At 43.3% G+C, this 20,222-nt stretch overlaps 4 non-coding genes and 2 pseudogenes across 4 annotated transcripts; 1 reads left to right on the forward strand and 5 right to left on the reverse strand.

The window, feature by feature from the left end:
• Positions 1–2,858: 2,858 nt before the first annotated feature.
• LOC133398876 (U5 spliceosomal RNA) lies at positions 2,859–2,965 on the forward strand (annotated as a pseudogene).
• A 1,880-nt stretch (positions 2,966–4,845) lies between these two features.
• On the reverse strand, positions 4,846–4,959 carry LOC133398880 (U5 spliceosomal RNA). Its single transcript, XR_009768105.1, has one exon. It is a non-coding gene; the product is annotated as a U5 spliceosomal RNA (small nuclear RNA).
• A 310-nt stretch (positions 4,960–5,269) lies between these two features.
• On the reverse strand, positions 5,270–5,461 carry LOC133398878 (U2 spliceosomal RNA). Its single transcript, XR_009768104.1, has one exon. It is a non-coding gene; the product is annotated as a U2 spliceosomal RNA (small nuclear RNA).
• A 5,656-nt stretch (positions 5,462–11,117) lies between these two features.
• Positions 11,118–11,308, reverse strand: LOC133398877 (U2 spliceosomal RNA). Its single transcript, XR_009768103.1, has one exon. It is a non-coding gene; the product is annotated as a U2 spliceosomal RNA (small nuclear RNA).
• Positions 11,309–12,619: 1,311 nt separating this feature from the next.
• Positions 12,620–12,783, reverse strand: LOC133398875 (U1 spliceosomal RNA). The gene has a single exon (XR_009768102.1). It is a non-coding gene; the product is annotated as a U1 spliceosomal RNA (small nuclear RNA).
• A 1,486-nt stretch (positions 12,784–14,269) lies between these two features.
• LOC133398879 (U2 spliceosomal RNA) lies at positions 14,270–14,473 on the reverse strand (annotated as a pseudogene).
• Between the last annotated feature and the right edge of the window lie 5,749 nt (positions 14,474–20,222).

Consider the following 20,222-nt stretch of genomic DNA (forward strand, 5'->3'; position numbering starts at 1 on the left):
AAACAACCAAAGAGATCATGAGTTATTTGGAATAAAAGTCGGTTGTTGTTATAATGTTGTGACCACGAGCTGAATAGCTGTTTGCTCAACATTTTGAAATGAACACACATTTTGAAATCAATGGCTCTGCCTCGCTCCAATACTTCCTGTTTCCTGCTTTGGGAACTGACATTAAGACTCTAGCGCCATCGTTGCAGAGGAGGCAAATTACACCCCTTCTGCTAATTTAGTTACACAACGTTGCTGTTCCTCATGTTGTAAGCCTTAATAATCGAATAAAAACATGCCAGAAACGTCAAAATCCTTGAATATTTTCCATTAAACATTTCAACGTATACCCCAAAACAGTAAGCATGCCCTGCCCAAGAATTAATGCAAAAAAACGACAGAGTGAACACAAAACCAACCACTTGTGAAGTACTTAACTATAATCAGCCATGATTACTTGACAACACACAACAATAGAAAAAGAAAATCCATATTCGTAAACAAATTTAGTTTGGTTGTCAGATTTGAAAAGGACAGTTTCACTCCACACACCCACCCGGCCGCACCCGCGACCACAACCACACCTCTGACTTCTGCGTTAACCATCCATGAACAGGATGTGAGACGCATCTTCAAACAACAGAAGATTAACAAAGCGACAGGACCTGGACCATGTGTCCCCATCCTGCCTCAAAGTCTGCGCGGACCAGCTCGCTCCAGTCTTCACTCAGATCTTCAACAGATCTTTGGAAATGTGCGAAGTTCCATCCTGTTTCAAACGCTCCACCATCATTCCAGTCCCCAAGAAATCTGCAATCTCTGGCCTGTCGCTTTGACATCTGTGGTCATGAAGTCCTTTGAACATCTCGTGCTGGACCACCTCAAGAGTGTCACAGGTCCCCTGCTGGACCCCCTGCAGTTTGCCTACCAAGCGAACAGGTCTGCGGATGATGCAGTCAACATGGGACTGCACTTCATCCTAGAACACCTCGACAGTGCAGGGACCTACGCGAGGATCCTGTTTGTGGACTTCAGCTCAGCGTTCAACACCATCATCCCTGAACTCCTTTCAACCAAGCTTCTCCAGCTCAGCGTCTCACCAGACATCTGCCAGTGGATTTACAGCTTTCTGACGGGCAGGACACAGCAGGTCAGGCTGGGGGAGGCCACCTCATCCACACGCAGCATCAGCACTGGGGCGCCCCAAGGTTGTGTCCTCTCTCCGCTGCTCTTCTCTCTCTACACGAACGACTGCACCTCAGCGAACCCGACTGTCAAGCTCCTAAAGTTTGCAGATGACACCACTGTCATCGGCCTCATCAAGGACGGTGACGAGTCTGCATATCGACAGGAAGCGGAGCGGCTGGAGCTGTGGTGCGGGCGACACAACCTGGAGCTGAACACGCTCAAGACGGTAGAGATGATCGTGGACTTCAGGAGGCATCCTTCGCCACAGCTGCCCCTCACGTTGTCCAGCTGCCTTGTGTCAACCGTCGAGACCTTCAAGGTCCTGGGAATTACAATCTCTCAGGACCTGAAGTGAGCGACCAACATCAACTCCGTCCTCAAAAAGGCCCAGCAGAGGATGTACTTCCTGCGGCTTCTGATAAAGCACGGCCTGCCACCGGAGCTGCTGAGACAGTTCTACACAGCGGTCATCGAATCAGTCCTGTGTTCTTCCATCACAGTCTGGTTTGGTGCTGCTACAAAAAAGGACAAACTCCGACTGCAACGGACAATCAAAACTGCTGAAAGGATTGTCGGTACCCCCCTACCCACCATTGAGGACTTGCACGCTGCCAGAACTAAGACAAGGGCGTGCAAAATCCTCTCAGACCGTCTGCACCCCGGTCACCAGCTCTTCCAGCTCCTTCCCTCAGGTCGGCGCTACCGATCAACGCAAACTAGAACTAGTAGACATTCCAACAGCTTCTTCCCTCTTGCGATCAACTACTTAAACACCTAACCTATAATTCCATTACAACAAGCTGGAATTTTTTTGACTTGAGTTTGTTGTCACATTTCTGTGGGGCCAATTATGTATTACTCGTGCACTCACTGTAGTTGTCTCGCCATGCTGCACTATTTGCATATACTGGCCACTCATGCCAGAGTAGCATCTGCTCCATTTGCACACTGATTGAGGAGTATCTGTAACATTTGCACAACCATCATTGTCCCAGATGATCGCACTACTCGTCACTTTAAACCGCATACACTCCTTGAAGTCTCGGCGCCCTTTGCACAATGGTCATTGCACCGGACTATTGCAATATTAGTCGTTCGAACTGCTCTAAGTGCTAGAGGACTCTGCATCTTTTTGCACAATTGTTTTTGTCAATGTCTTTATGTCTCCAAAGTGTTCTGTAAATTGACTGTCTGTTGTACAAGAGCGGCTCCAACTACCGGAGACAAATTCCTTGTGTGTTTTGGACATACTTGGCAAATAAAGATGATTCTGATTCTGATATGATTGCCTTTGGTGAAAAAAACATTATCTTTGTAATATTTAACTTTCCAATTCTCTTTTCCTGGCATTTGTGTTTTGCTGCCTTCTCTATTTTGTCTCAGGAAGAAAGCACAGCCGCTTCGAAGCCACCCAAACACATGAGATCATTGGAAAGACCAGGATGTCCTCGACTGCGCTGTGCGTCAAAACAGTTGACAATCTAGATAAAAAATAGGAAAACTATGCGTCGATACAGGTTTAAATTGTATTTTTGCGTTAAAACTTTTGGAGTATGTCAAATGTAGATGAAGAACTTTTATTTGGATTCAAAAGAAATAGTGGCACTTTTGAATTGAAGACTGTTTGTTAAAATGGCATGGCGGACAATGACATAGTCCGCTTCGCTCTGACCAAAGCAGTTCTCTCTTGTTTCTCGTCAGATTGTGTAAATCTTTTGCCTTTTATGAAAGATTTCAATGGGGAGGAACAACAAGTGTCTATCTCAATTTTTTGATCCTCTGCAGAAGTGGAGCTGACTTTGCACTGTAAAAAATCTAAATGCTTTAATGGTGTTGTTATATGCATATGGTGTTTATAATAATAGTGTTTGATAATCTCCTCCTTGAGCTGTCATTTTTCTTGTGGTGGAGGGTTTGTGTGTCCCAATGATCCTAGGAGCTATGTTGTCTGGGGCTTTATGCCCCTAGCAGGGTCACCCATGGCAAACAGGTCCGAGGTGAGGGACCAGACAAAGCACGGCTCAAAGACCCCTTATGATGATGACAAAAAATTTACTCAGGTTTCCCTTGCCATCCATCCATTTTCTGTACAGCTTATCCTCACAAGGGTCGCGGGCATGCTGGAGTCCATCCCAGCTCAAATGATTCTCTAGCATTTTAGACAAAAGTTAAAACACCAATGACCTCTACTCGAGGGGGCATTCAAGGATTGGCCACTGACATAACTTTAGGTCAAATCAACATTCCACACCGATGACGTGTTTTTTCACCGACAAGATTGAAAAACTTGATTGGCCGTCAGATAGTTACAGAACTGCGCAACAAGACACGTGACAAGGCTAAAAATAAACTACCTTTTGGATTCATACGCGACAAAGACGCGGAGTTAAATGTCTTGTGCGGAGCCGATCGATGACGTCATTGATCGGATCGGCGACTTATGACATGAAAGCCGGTCAGCATAAAATGCTAATTATCGGCCGATAACGATAACACCGATCAGATCGGCGTAAAATCTACTTAAATCTTCTACAATTTATATGAAAGTGGGTCACGACTTTGCAACATTAGCCACATGTAAGCTGAATGTACTACTGAACTGAATGTACTGTGAGCCACGAGTGATTCGTTGAACTAGTCCTGTCCTGCCACGAGTGACTCAAGTACGATGAGTGATTCGTTGGCGCAAGGAACGACATATTATCCAGTGAACGTACATCCATCCATCCAACCATTTTCTGAGCCGCTTCTCCTCACTCGGGTCGCAGGCGTGCTGGAGCCTATCCCAGCTATCATCGGGCAGGAGGCGGGGTACACCCTGAACTGGTTGCCAGCCAATCGCAGGGCACATACAAACAAACAACCGTTCGCACTCACATTCACACCTACGGGCAATTTAGAGTCTCCAATTAATGCATGTTTTTGGGATGTGGGAGGAAACCGGAGTGCCACGCAGGCACGGGGAGAACATGCAAACTGTACACAGGCGGGGCCCGGGATTGAACTGATTGAACTCAGAACTGTGAGGCTGACGCTCTAACCAGTCAGCCGCCGTGCCGCTGAATGTACTCGTGAGTGATTGTAACCGTTCTTCCTTACGGGAAAGCTTTCATGAGCATCTGTTTCTCCAAGCTAACGACTAATGTTGGGTCAGTCAAGCACATGAAATCATCCATCCATTTTCAACACCGCTTATCCTGGTTAGGGTTGCGGGACGCTGGAGCCTATCCCAGCTGACTTCCGGCAAAAGGCGGACTACACCCTGAACTGGTCGCCAGTCAGTCACAGGGCACATATAGACACAGACAACCATTCGCACTCACATTCACATCGTCACTGAGTGGGAACTGAACCCACGCTGCCTGCACCCAAGGCCGGCGAGTGTACCACTACACCATCAGTGACTCACATGAAATCAAGCACACATATTTAAAATAAATGTAAATTCCTCATAAATGTACGCATGCATACAGACATATTCCCCAGTGTCCCTAATGCAATTATTAAAGCCTTTTAATTAATAACAACACAACTGCAAAGAAGCTTTCATCGCACTTCTCAAACCACTCAAAGACACTTTACAGTAATCAGATGAATGCATTAAACACAAAATCAGGAATGAAACAGATTTATGTATCCAGACAAATTTGATTTTTCACAACAAGAGAAAGCTCCGCTTTCGCAGAGCATCAAAAAATTGAGATAGACTCTTGTTGTTCCTTCCCACGGAAATCTTTAGTAAAAGGCGAAAGATTTATACGATCTGAAAAGAAACAAGAGTGAACTGTCTTGGTTACAGCGAAGCGGACTATGTCATTAGTGTCATTGCCATTTTAACAGACGGTCTTAAATTCAAACAATTGGACTTTTTTTTTAACACGAATAAAAAAAAATCCACCTACATTTGACATACTCCAATATTCTCATCCTGTCACGCAAAAGGACAAAGTAAACGTGTTCGATGCTCTGTGTTGCCGTTCTTTATCAAGATTGTCAACTGTTTTAACGCACTGCATTGTGGGAACGTGACACATTTCATATCATCTGATTGATTGGTGTGTTCGGTTGAGTTTCGGATTATTTGGACAATCTTGTGGGGTGCACCGTTCCTGGAGGTACTGTGATACCAGGTCGATGCGTGGAGTGGACTGGAGCAAACCCATATTCCATCTCCCAGTTCCAAAAATCTATTTAATATATGGTCCCCGAATAGGGGACGTATCAGATATTAAACTGATAAGAACAGATACTAAACTTGATCTTAGCCAAAAGGCCGAGAAGCTATGCCAGAAAAGACGAAACAAGCCAAAGTTATGGTGGCACATACGATGTTTAAACTACAACATTCATGTATGACAAGTTTACTCTGAGTGTAAATGTATTTGTTTCATAAAAATGATTCTACAGTTAAAAAATCTGTCATGAACGGAACAGAGGATAGGACCCAAAAATGCACGACTCCAAAACAAATGGACAGTTTGGACAGTTTCCAAAAAGAGAGGTTTAAAAAGAGAGGTTTAATAGACGGGCATAGGTAGGTACACGGGCAGGCAATCCAAGAAAGGCAACAGTATCCAAGAACATGAGGCAAAGAGGCAAGGTTGATAATCGGAACAGGGTCAAAGTCTTACTGTGAGTCTGTGACAAGGAATGGTGGAACGTGACGACAAGGTACAACGAACTAGCGACGAGAGGGAATGAGACCCGAGGTTAAATACAATCGGTAATTAGGTATGAACGAGGCACAGGTGGTGAAGATGCTCACAGGAGCAGGTGTGTGAGAAACGAGGAAGAGGAAGACAAAACCTGGACAACACACACACACACAGACACACACATGACAGTACCCCCCCCTTAACGGTCGGCCCCAGACGGCCCTGGGGCCCCTGGATGCGCAATGTGGAAGTCCCGAATGAGCGAATCATCCATGATAAACGCAGACGGTACCCATGAACGTTCCTCAGGCCCATAGCCCTCCCAGTCCACCAGATATTGAAACCCCCTCCCCCTCCGACGAGACGACAACAGCCGCTTCACAGCGAAGACAGGGCCCCCATCCACTAACCGGGGGGGAGGAGGGGGCCTGGAAGGCGGGACCAGAGGGGAATCCCGGGCTGGTTTGAGTAGGCTGACATGAAAAGCAGGGTGGACCCGCATCGACCTTGGGAGCCTCAGCTTCACGGTGACAGGGTTGATGATCTTTGTGATGGGGAAGGGCCCAACGAACCTGGGAGCGAGCTTCTTGGACTCCACCCGGAGTGGAATGTGTTTGGTCGAGAGCCAAACTCGCTGACCCACTTTGTAGTTCGGGGCCGGTGTCCTCCGACGGTCAGCAGCGGCTTTGTAGGACCGTCCCTGGTGCAGCAGCATCTGTCGGGCTCGCTCCCAGGTCCTCCTGCAGCGTCTCACCAAGGTTAATGCCGCTGGAACTGTGGACTCAGGGGCTATGGCAGGAAACAGAGATGGTTGGTAACCATGCACAACGTGAAAAGGCGATAGACCAGTGGATGCAGAGGGGAGGGAATTGTGGGAGAATTCGACCCAAACCAATTTCTGAGACCAGGATCGCGGATCCTGTGAAGCGAGACATCGGAGCCCAGTCTCCAGGTCCTGGTTCAGCCTCTCGGTTTGGCCGTTGGTTTCAGGATGAAACCCAGATGACAGACTGACGGTAGCACCTATGAAATTGCAAAACTCCTTCCAAAATTGCGAAATGAATTGGGGACCCCTATCAGACACCACATTCTTGGGGAAACCATGGAACTTGAAAACCTGATTAATCATTAGCTCGGCAGTGTCTTTAGCTGAGGGGAGTTTTGGAATTGCAATGAAGTGTGCCATCTTAGAGAACCTGTCAACAACTGTAAGAATGGTGGTATTGCCTTTAGAGGCCGGTAATCCTGTCACAAAGTCTACGGAAATGTCTGACCAAGGACGTTGTGGTATTGGCAGGGGTCGCAACTCCCCAGAAGGACGTTGATGAGAGGGCTTGTTGTGGCAGCACATACCTGGCAAGCATTGACATAATCGATAACATCCCTCCTAACATTAGGCCACCAAAAGCGCTGTTCGACCACTGATTGAGTCTTGGCAATGCCTGGGTGACATACAGTGCGGTTCGTGTGAGCCCAGTGGATGACTCTTCCCCTTAAGGTCGGAACCACATAAAGCCTGTTTTCAGGGCAATCGTCAGGGCTAGGAGTGTCTTTCAGAGCCCCTTTAACCGCCGTTTCAATGTCCGAAACAAAAGCGGAAATAAAACATGACTTGGAAAAAACGTCTTTAATATCCTGGTAACAGGTGGGCACTTGAGATAAATCAGGATCCCCAGATGGGGTCTGTGGATTGTCCTTAGAAACATGACCCTGAACAATACATGGCGGCTTGAAACAGTTCCGGGCGCAATTGCTGCCCCATGACATAACCTGCCCAGAGGACCAGTCAATGTGGGGGTTATGTAATCTCAACCATGGGTTCCCTAAGATAAGGTCATGATTCATGGCGTCAAAAACATGAAAACTAATGCGTTCCGAGTGAGAATCGGCAAATGTCAATGTGAGTGTTTGGGTGCGGTGAGTGATCTTGCCCATAAAACTGCCGTCTGCAGCATAGGTGTTGCGGTGGCGTTTTATTTCAAAGGTTCTAAGGTGATATACGTCTAATGAGGATGGAGTTGAGTAAGTTTGCGTCAGAACCAGAATCAATTAATACAGGTGTATGAATTTCTTGATCAGGAGAGCATAGTGTCACTTTAGGAAGAACCCGTGTAGGGTCTTCCTTCATCAAATTCAGACTCACCTCTCCCGTGCCCTTGCTACCGGCACCGGCAACTTTGACGTGACAGTTGCTCACGGAATGACCCAACTGACCGCAGTAGAAGCACCGCCCTTCCCTCAGCCGGCGTTGACGTTCCTCAGGGGAGAGACGGAACTTGCCCAGTTGCATGGGTTCCTCCGTGGGGACGTTAGCCAGTGGGTTGAGACCGGAACCAGGGGATCTGCCTTGGTTTGGCTGGTCACCGAGGCTTGTCCTCAAAGTGCGCGGTGACGCAGCCTTCCGCCGATCTCCATCCAGCTCGCGATCCATAAGCCTCTTGTCGATTTTTACGGCGAGAGCGATGAGAGTGTCCAAGTCGGTCGGCAGGTCTAGCGGGACTAAGTGATCCTTGACGGCGGGGGATAGTCCTTGAAAAAAGGCATCGAGTAGCGCCCGATTATTCCAATGACTCTCAGCTGCTAGAATGCGAAACTCAATCGCGTAATCTGACACCCTGCGCATGCCTTGTTGTAAGGTGACAAGGGAGCGAGCTGCCTCACGATCAGGAGTGGAAAATTGAAAAATTTGCTCCATAGTCTTTACGAAAAAAATTACACGCGGCGGAATTGCGGCTCCATTCAGCAGTAGCCCACGCCTCCGCACGACCAGTCAGGTGGGAAATGACGAAAGCGATCTTTGCCCGCTCGGTGGGGAAGGCAGCTGCCTGGAGCTCAAAGTGGAGTTCGCACTGCGTGATGAACGGCTTAATGTTCCCAGAATTTCCAGAGAACCTCTCCGGTCGAGAGAGCTGTGGGCAGACAGCAGCGGAGGTGGCAGGTGGCTGCATGGTGACTACTTCACATGGAAATGTTGGTACCGTGGCGGTATCGGGTGTTGTGCCAACTGGTTCCTTTTCTTGGATAATTTTCATAAGAAGTTCAAACTGTGAGGCCACCTGTCTCATCATATTGTCCTGATGCCTTGACAGTCCCTCTAGATGAAGGTGGAGGGCAGCAAGCTGCTCATCCTGCTTCGAGAGGCGTTGACCCTGCGCTTGAAGGGCTTTGCGCACCGGGTCTGAGTCTGCTGGGTCCATGTTATGGCCAGTTCGTTCTGTCATGAACGGAACAGAGGATAGGACCCAAAAATGCACGACTCCAAAACAAATGGACAGTTTCCAAAAAGAGAGGTTTAATAGACGGGCATAGGTCGATACACGGGCAGGCAATCCAAGAAAGGCAACAGTATCCAAGACAAAGGCAAAGAGGCAAGGTTGATAATCGGAACAGGGTCAAAGTCTTACTGTGAGTCTGTGACAAGGGATGCTGGAACGTGACGACAAGGTACAACGAACTAGCGACGAGAGGGAATGAGACCCGAGGTTAAATACAATCGGTAATTAGGTATGAATGAGGCACAGGTGGTGAAGATGCTCACAGGAGCAGGTGTGTGAGAAACGAGGAAGAGGAAGACAAAACCTGGACACACACACACACACAGACACACACATGACAAAATCGAAATGAAGTGACTGTAAAATGATATGAGAATTTGTGCAAATACATGATAAACAGGAGGGAAATGTTAGATATATTGTAGAAGTTATCATTTATTTGCTTAGCTTGCATTAGTATTATGGACGATTTTGAGAAAGAAAGCTGTCTCGCCTTCAAGAAGATGACTCAGCAGGAATCATCAGAGAGAAGGACGTGGCCGGGACGTGGCAGGTGTTGGTGCCATGTTTTCACCTTGAAACCCTCCCCTTAGTGAGTTGTGTCTTGTAAACTTAGAAACCTCCCTATTTCAAATAAATACAGGAGCGACGGGAGAGATTGTTTAGAGCGTGTTGAGAGGCTGTAATCTGAACAACCTCCCATGCGCCCTCCTCATGAGAAAAAGAAACCAGCGTCTTCATTCCTTTTGTGTCTATTTTTTATAATGTTGGGCAAGATAAATCCATCACTGGTGAAGGCCCACGCAAGCACCGGGAGAACATGCAAGCTCCACACAGGCGAGGCCTGAGTTAGCATTTTGGTTAACAAGCTAACAACAACAAAGTGGGCAAAAGTGCATTGTCAGCTTGTTAAGAAAAAACAAGGTTTCAAGGAATTAAATTTTCTTACCAACACACATTTACACATGATATTGCACGAAATTTGATACCCAAAGTCCCGGATTAGCCGAATAAGTCTTGAAGTGCAATCACAATAGAATCAGAAAATAAAAATAAATAACGTAACGATAACACAACGATAACAACAATAAAACAAATGCTAAACCCCAGTTGTGAGTTAACGCAAAGATGCAAATGCAACAAAGGCTGTGGATGCAGCAGAAATACAAATGTATGAGGTTTGAATTGTGCATGATATTTACATGCTCATTTAGTTACTGGTTTACTATACCAGGGATCGAAGCACTTGTTGTCTTAGATGATTTAAGGCGGCACAGTTTCTGTTGAGTTTAGGATATGGGTTGAAATTACAATTTGGTTTGTTTGTTTTCGGTATGCTACACGTGTGCAGGAATTTTCATAGGCATAGGTGCAACGTAGCGCAAATAGGTCTTTGATGAACTGTCACCATGTCCTGTTTTGTGGCGACATGAGAAAAGCTTCAGTTGAAGAGCCGCCACTGTCATATAGTATGTCAGGAAAAAAAGCTTTTGATAACTTAATGTCCCAGGTACTGACCAAGTTTGAAGTCAATCCGATGAAAGCTGTAGGACACGTTCTCAAAGGTGTTACACCTGAACATTGTTCAAAAGTGTACCTTTCAAAGGTCGTAGGCGGGTTTCTTTTAAGTTTAGGATATGGGTCGCGACCCACTTTAATATAAATTGAATTTTTTTTTTTTTAAACAGCCTCTAAAAAATGGACAGTTTATTATATTTTTAAATGCAGTTTCAAATGGGTTTGCTGTACCGCTAAAGTCATATTGCTTGCCATGACGTCCACAAGCCAGACTGGGCTGCTCTGTGTATTTGTTTACAGAGGACAAGGAATAACATTCCTTGTCACTTTTCTCCTATGCTCTCTGTCCAAACTTAATATGCCTCCGTACAACACTGAAGGTCAGAATACCAGACAGACCCCAGAGTTACTTGTTTACCTTCTGTTCACTGCATTAAATATAGTTCAAGTCACTGGATTGAGAGCTCAACTGATATTTATTTTGACCAAGTTGTGGGGGTGCACCGTTCCTGGAAGTACTGCAATACCAGGTCAATGCATGGAGTGGATGGAGCAAGCCCCTATTCCATTCCTCAGTTCCAAAAATCAATTTAATATATGGTCCCCGAATAGGAGACGTATCAGATATTAAACTGATAAGAACAGATACTACACTTGATCTTAGCCAAAAGGCCGAGAAGCGATGCCAACAAAATGCCAGAAAAGACGACCTCATTCTCCAGCCTACAAGCCAAAGTTATGGTGGCACATATCGACATGATAATCACAGATGAGTCACATATGGACACGCCAATGAACAATAATGAAACGAATGTCAACTGTGTTGTTTTTCAACGTTTATATCGAAATAATGTTGTCAGATGCCCGTGTTCCTTGGTCACGTGGTCCACGTCAACCCAATAGAATGCGAAAATTAACGCATATCCTTTCGCCGTGTATTAAGTCTTAAACAACCAAAGAAATAATGAGTTATTTGTAATTACAATCGGTTGCTGGTATAATGTTGTGGCCACAAGCTGAATAGCTGTTTACTCAACATTTTGACGAAAAAACATCAATGGTCCTGCCTCGCTCAACGACTTCCTGTTTCCTGCTTCAGGAAGTGGTTCAGAATTAGGAACGATGGGTGACCCTTCGACACAGCAATATAGACCCTGTCAAGCAGCTCCATGAATATGTGGGTTTATGGTATGCCATTCTCCAAAGTTGACAAACACATGACACAAGCTGCCATAGTGGTACATCTCAATAAATTATAATAGTGTCAAAAGCTTAATTTAGTGAAGAAGTTCAATTCAAAAAGTGAAACTCATATTATAGAGATGCACCACACACACTAAAATATTTACATTTTTTTTAAACATGAATAATTTGAGGATTGTATCTTAAAGCTAATGACAGCTCCAAATTCACCACCTCTAGAATCTAGAATATAACGTAACAAACTACTATCAAACAATGGAATTTATTTTTAATGTAGAATTTAGGCAGGAATTTGCCCTCTGAAAAGTATTTCCCCAAGTGTTTAAAGAATCGAGATGTATGAGTACTGAAATCAATTGAGTTTTCTGTTTTTTTTCCCTGATTTACCTGTTTATGATCACTACCGTTACCAGTTACACACACAGAGTACGTTGAAACACAATATTTGATCAAACATTTTTTTGCCATTCATAAGTCATTTCCAAGACCCACAACAAACGCCATATTGCAATGCATCACACAATACGGGGCCGAAGATACAGTTGATTATACACATGGCCAGCAGGTGGTTTCGTATGCACATGAAGCATCAAGACATGGACCATTGCTCGAACCAATGACCGAACCGTTACGATGTTATGAAGCTTCATCTTGTCATTACTAACTGGTTCTACTACTCAGAGCAAACCCATGTATGCTAGAAATTACATCATTCAGCAGTACCATAGTCTCATATGATGCACACTCCAGCTTTTACAATAATTAATATCCTCATTATTTTCAACCAACGTTCAGTGGAGAGCACAAACGCAGGGCCCCGCTACCAGAAATTGTGCAGCCGAGATTCCCACATTTGGGGAAACCGCAAAGGTCAGCACAATCGGAATGTAATGCGTGAGCCTCACCCAGGGTGAACCACCTTCTTGATCATGGTGTCTCCCCTGCCAGGTAAGTATGAGTTGGACTCGGCGCGAGCACGCAAGTCATTCACGCGCACGCGATGTCAAGCGACAGTGTCGTCATGAGCACGTGAACAACCATACACATAAGGGGCCAGCCGGAACATACGCTAGATGAAACTGCTACTGTAGCTAATACATCAAGAAATATGCTTCTTATTTGAGAATTTCAGTTTAAATTGAGACAGTAAATGGATACCCATAATGCACAGCGGCATCGAGACACGATAAAATAACTTGAAAGTGGGGTCATTCATCCCCCGGACTCACGGCTGTGGTGTCCTTGAGCAAGACACTGATACCCCGAAATGCTCCCCGGGCGCTTCAACTGCCCCCTCCTCTAAGTGTGTTCCACTAACATGTGTATGTGTTCAATGTGATGGGTTAAATGCAGAGAACACATTTTGTGTGCATGCATGTTCATGACAATAAAAGATGAAATTGAGACAGGAAATGGTTACATAATGCACAGCGGCATCGAGAGACGATCAAATAAGTTGAAAGTGAGGTCATTCACACCCAGAAACAAATAAACCACCCATTTGGGTTTAAGAGAGACCAATGATTTGACTAATTAAAGAAAATCGAATGTAAACATAATTGGAAGTAGTGCTTGATGAAATAACGCATTCGTCTCATCCATCCATCAATTTTCTGAGCCGCTTCTCCTCACGAGGGTCGTGGGCGTGCTGGAGCCTATTCCAGCTAACATCGGGGAGGAGGCGGGGTACACCCTGAACCGGTTGCCAGCCAATCGCAGGGCACAAACAAACAAACAACCATTCACACTCACATTCACACCTACGGGCAATTTAGAGTCGTCAATTAACCGAGCATGCATGTTTTTGGGATGTGGGAGGAAACCTGAGTGCCCGGAGAAAACCCACGCAGGCACTGGGAGAACATGCAAACTCCACACAGGCGGGGCCGGGGATTGAACCCCAGTCCTCAGAACTGTGAGGCAGATGCTCTAACCAGTCTCCACCGTGCCGCCAACACAGATCCAATTGGATGTTTTTTTTACGCAGGTGAAGAAAAGCCTTCTACAGCGGTTCTTAACTGTTGTCACCCGCATGTTCCTCATGTTGCAAAGTCGCGACCTACTTGTACATGTACAGTATATTATATTTGTGAATGCCCTTTCAGATGAGTTTGCTGTACCGCCAAAGTCATATTGCCTGCCAAGACGTCCACCAGCCAGATTGGGCTGCTCTGTATTTGTTTACCGAGAGAACAAGGAAGCAGCATTTCTTGTTACTTTTCAACGATGCTCCATGTGGGAACTTAATACGCCTGCGTACTGTACCGAAAATCAGAATAACAATGCACGTAAGTTTTTGATAGTTGTCTGCGACCCACTGAAACCCGAGAGCGACCAACCCCCGTAATGAGATTCATTGGTTTTACACTACATTCCGCACACTTCATGTCATATGATTGTTGGGTATGCACGGTTAAGCATTTCATTACTTTGACCAAGTTGTGGGGGTGCACCGTTCCTGGAGGTACTGCAATACCAGGTCGATGCATGGAGTGGACGGTGCGAGCCCCTATTCCATCTCCCAGTTCCAAAAATCAATTTAATATATGGTCCCCAGATAGGGGACGTATCAGATATTAAACTGATAAGAACAGATCACTTTCTTTTCCCTTTTGAGTAATTTCATTGTTACTGCCAACAGAATATTACATCAGCTCTTTAAGTTGGGAGCACAGTTTTATCTTTCACATCAATTACATATTTAAATGAGGGCAAAATAAATTACAGAAGTCATAGAAAAGTTGTTTAAAATTCTACACTGTAATAATTATTGTTGGATTTATCTTGCCCAACATTATAAAAAATAGACACAAAAGGAATGAAGACGCTGGTTTCTTTTTCTCATGAGGAGGGCGCATGGGAGATTGTTCAGATTACAGCCTCTCAACACGCTCTGAACAATCTCCCCCGTCGCTCCTACATTTATTTGAAAATAGGAGGGTTCTACAAGACATAATATTCTAAGCATTAAGACACAACACAAACATAGGACCAGACGACACCTGTCCCGTCCCCGACCACATCCGATCACGTCCTTGGTCAAGGCGCCCTTCCATCAAATGTTGCTGAGTCATCTTCTTGAAGGCGAGACATCTTTCTATCTAAATATTGTCCATAATACTAATGCAAGCTAAGCAAATAAATGATAACTTCTACAATATATCTAACATTTCCCTCCTGTTTATCATGTATTTGCAAAAATTCTCATATCATCTTACAGTCACTTCATTTCGATTTTTTAACTGTAGAATCATTTTTACGAAACAAATACATTTATACTCAGAGTAAATTTGTCATACATGAATTTTGTAGTTTAAACATCGTAATCATCTGAATCAGGAAACAAATCAGTTAAAGCAAAATCGTCATCATCATCATCATCTTTATCATCAAACAGTAATGGATACATCATCTCCATACGGTTCTCCATGGGGTTATGGCTGTGGTGATTAATTTACTGATTAAAGCCCGAATGCATGGGATACAACAACATCCACAAAATGTCAGAATGGCTGCAAAAACAGCAATTGATATCAATATTGGTGAAATTAGGGTTATATATTTACCAAAAACGTCCATCCAGCTGTCCCACAAAGAAGTGTCTACCCCAGAGTGGCTCTTCATCTTGTGATTGAGGGTCCGTAGACCATCGATGGCTCTGGTCAAGCTGCCATCCGCAGCAGTATTGTTTGGAATGTATGTACAACATTGTTCTCCAAACATACCACAAACACCTCCCTCTCTTGCGAGGAGCATGTCGACAGCTATGCGATTCTGGAACGTCATTAAAGAGGTAGCCTTGAGCTGCTCATGTACAGCTTCCAACCCACTCTGAGTCCAATTTCCTAATCTCTGTACATTGAAGTGGATGTAGTTTATCCTATCAACATTTTTATTAATCGTACACCACCAGCATATGAAAGACTCAAATCCTCCTGCAACTTGGTCAGCCAATTTGTATTGATTTGGAACCCCACGAGGAACACCTATGGCGTCGATGTACGTCGGATTATTTTGCCCCTGCCAGGACAAATCTCTTTTTTGTCTATGTTCTAGATTAGACAAAAACATTGGTGCCCTTTTCATTAAATCTTGAACAGGGATAGGGTATACTGACACATGCAATATCAAAGTGACAATAGCACACAATCCAGATATATCTTTAGGTAATCTATCAAACAGTCTATCATCTCCGGACCACCACCAGCTGCTGCTCCGTGATACTGGCATAAATTTTGGTCCGACTTTTAAGGTTACTTTACACCGTGTGTCGTTAAGTGGTCCTATTTTTATTTTATTTTTTCCTTTACTAATCATGTTTATACAAGTGAAATTATTCGGTGCTACTAGAATAGAATTTTGTCCCGAAACTCCTGTGACTACAAGGAACCAATCATAAGTAGTTATGTTATTAACCATTAAAATGTGTTCACTTTTCTTTGAAGTTTTTTAATGGCATTTCTGGTTCAACACGGTTGCCATAACACAATGCTACTCGGAAGTGGGGATCTTTTCCGCCAGAATATGCCCACAAACTCATCATCAAACACACTGGGTGACTTGATTTGTATTTCAATATTAAACTATGGGCCATTTTGCTTATGTTAAACTTCTTTCTATATTCTTTTGCTATTTTTTTGTGACCAACTGGACCATTCATAACCTGTTTCACCTATCCTCAATTCTGCCCATTCTCTTGAGCATCATTGGTGAGAGCCGCATATGGAATTATGATTAAAGTATCTTGATTTTGGGGGGCACAAAATATTAAACTGTTCTGCCGCATTTGGAGGTCATGCCCACAGTTCTCATCATCAACTGTACTCCTTTTGGTACGAGTTAATGCTTCCAAATTTCTTATTATTGGGTTGGTCATATTGGTCCAGTTGGTAGGTGATTTCCTATCTAAAAAATGCGTTGTATCATTTAGGGTGGGACGCCCCATGTACCACAAAACAAAATCAACACTATAGTAACCAAAGTTGCTATGTAACAACTCATCGAATCTCGTAACCAACGCGGGTGTGCCATTCTGCTGAGTTCTCACTAAATGGGTTGGTGTCTTTTTTCTTCACTGACCAGCAAGCGTTTTCAGAATCTACACATCTGCTCCCGCTCCGTTATCAGACTTTTGCTCACCTTCCCTATTTGAGTACTCAGCTGAAATGACTCTTTTACAGTGTGTTAAATGAACCCACGTGTTTCTTTCTGCTATTTTTTATTGTCCCATTCATTCTCTCCACGAGACCTGCACTCTGAGGGTGGTGGTAAGCACAATGGTTTTTCAAATTGATGTGGAACATGGTTCCTATTTTATTGATTATTTGATTTACAAAATGAGTCCCATTATCACTGTAAATGGTTTCAGGTATGCCATATTTTGGAATGATGTCTTTACATAGTGCTTTTGCCACCGTCAGAGCATCAGGTGATTTTGTTGAGAATAATTCGATCCATTTAGAAAATGCATCTATGATAACCAAACAATACTTTTTTCCTTCACTTTGGTTTAATTCAATATTCCTCTCCTGGGCCTCAAATTGCCTTGTGGATTATACCTAGCACAAATCATACATGCTCTACAAATTATTATTATTATTATTATTATTATTTTAATAGGAATTAAAACCATAAGTTGTATAATATTGATTTATCTGTCTTACCATCCCTCCTGTTGAGACATGTGACACAGCATGTCTCAATATAGCAGCCCATTTGAATAGTTATTTATTTTTATTTTTTTTCTCTTTGCTAATGTAAATTTCATTTTGTAGTTTTGCACTTTGAATTGCGTTCTTGTTGTGGAACCCTCTTACTGGCTATCAGTATAGATTGTACCATCTTTATTTATTTTTAGTTTGCATGCCTCGGTTAATGCTACTAATTCAGCAGTTTGTTCGGCCAATTCCTGACAATCATGCTGCGTGCCTTCATCAGGTAAGGGTGTTAGCGTGGCTGGATTTAAGGTTGTGCATCGCTCAACAGTCAAATGTGGTTGTGACAGCAAGATGGCCATGCAAGATAAATATCTTGCAGGTGTTAAAAACGCCATATTGGTTTGCAATAGGAGAGCAGACACTGCATGTGGGTCCTTAAGAGTTAATGGATGAAATAACACAATCGTGGAACTGCTCTCTATTGCCATTGAAGCTGCCACAACTGCTCTGACACAATGCAGTAATGCACACGTCACGTTGTCTAGTCTAGTTGAAAAATAAGCTATTGGTCTCAGTTTATCACCGTATTGTTGTGTAAGTACGGAGGTCATGTCATAGTGTTTACAATCTACAATTTGAATGAATGTTTTATCATTAAATTTGGAAGGCCGAGCGCAGCACTGGACACCAAATGTTGTTTAATGTCACAGAAGGTCTTTTCCGCCTCTGTATTCCATAGAACAGGTGATGTCATTTTAAGGTTTGCTTCATACATAAATTTTGACAATGGTGCAATAATTTCTGCATAGTTTTGAATCCATGCTCTCCCTTAATTTGTCAGACCTAAAAATGACATCATATGTTTCTTTGTTTGTGGTTTAGAGTTTTTTAAAACTGTAGCTTTTCTGTCTTCTAATATAGTCCTTCCTCCTACACTTAGATTATGTACCAGATATTTGACTTGTTTTTTACACCATTGCAATTTATTCTTGTTAACTTTATGTCCCTCCTCTGCTAGATGACACAGTAAGGCTAATGAATCTTTGCATGTCACGCCCTCCTGGGGGAGTGAATTTAGACATGCTTGTTATTATTACTTGTGAATAAATGGTTGGACTTTCACAGTAACCTTGTGGTAATCTAGTAAAAATATATTTTCTCCCTCAAATTTAAATGCAAACCAAATTTGACTGTTCTTTTCTATTGGTATAGAAACGAAAGCATTGCTTATGTCAATATTTCTTCATCAATTTCAGTGAGGATCATTTGGTCCAATCATACAGGATGCATGTGTCTCCCTTCATCAGCCTGCGTTGTCCAAAACATCGCATTCCTGATTAGACCAGTTGATGCACTGTATTCCAGTTTGTTTTCTATTTGTCGCCAATCATTTGTCTCCTATCCTTGTTTCAGTAATGTTCCCACATGTTTCCATTGTGACCCATAATCTTTGCACAATGAAATACGTGGGACACTTGTATTTTTATACAGTTCCTTTAATTTGTCCAGTAAAATAATTCCTGCCGCGACTTTTGCTTCATTGTCTGAGTACAGATAATCTTCAGTAATTTTATCAGGTGTCGCATGTTGTAACTTGTTTTCATATACTGGGTCTTGCATTGGCGTGTTTTTTTTTACCACAGTGTTGTATGCAGCTCATCATTGTTTTTTTTTTTATCTTCTATTTGTGTGATAAGCTGCAAGGCTGCAGACAACAGACTCTCTCCCATGTTTAACGGTGGTTTGTCTGGGATATCGATTGTATAATAGAATGTACTTTCTCTGTTTTCTAGTGTCATATAGAGGTTGTCTCTTTTTAATTCATGTTTTCGTTTCACTACAATATTTTTATTTGAAGATGGAATGAGTATAAAGTCCTAGTTGGAATAAGCCATCTCTTCCCAACAAATTCACAGGGCACTCCGGGACTTTGAAAATTGGCATTTTACAAGTTCTCCCCTGAGGGCGAACTCTCTCTAATCCACACAGGCTCAAGTTCAAGTTCCATGGCAAAAGTAATTTGCGTATTTGCAGATTTAACTATTGCCTTATGTCCCGATAGTTTGGAACCTGGAATCTTTTCCTACATGCTTTTGTATCGCAAGGAAATTTCATTTCTTTCCCATTTATTGACAAGGTTATTTCAGGTTTTTTTTTTTTTTTTTTGTGTCCAAACTCAGAATGTCCTGTAAATTGAAATCCACTTCCTCATTCTCTGTAATAATTAAACAAGAGGATTTGTTGAGTTGGGAATCAGGTTGGCTTAGTCATGCGGTTGTTTGTCCATATTCTCTGTTATTTTTCTTAGGGCAGTTACGTGCGATGTGGCCTTTATCTCCACAGCACCAACAGATGGTATTATCATAACATTTTCGACCATATCTTACTCTGCTGCGTCCTCTAAAATTATCTCCCCTCTTTGCCTCGATAGTATTTCTTTTTCTCCTATCCTTTTTCTCTTTTAGACGCCATGTTTAGCCAAAAAGTAAGTCGTCAAATCCATCTTTTTCCATTTGTGATATATTATTTTTTGTGTCGACCCTCTATTTTGTTTCGAAGTTGAACTAATTTTTGCGAATTTAGCTAGCCAGCGAAACCGTATTTGGTTATCCGCGTGTTTAAATGTTTTATTTTGGAAGGGTTTTGAAGTTGTACACATTGCCAGTCTTTACACGTCAGGCTTTCTGTTGGATTCGTTTTATTGTTATTGTTTCCCATTTTTGTGAATTTGGAAGTCA

Source organism: Phycodurus eques, unplaced genomic scaffold (genome assembly GCF_024500275.1).
Source record: "Phycodurus eques isolate BA_2022a unplaced genomic scaffold, UOR_Pequ_1.1 contig_416, whole genome shotgun sequence".
NCBI lineage: Eukaryota > Metazoa > Chordata > Actinopteri > Syngnathiformes > Syngnathidae > Phycodurus > Phycodurus eques.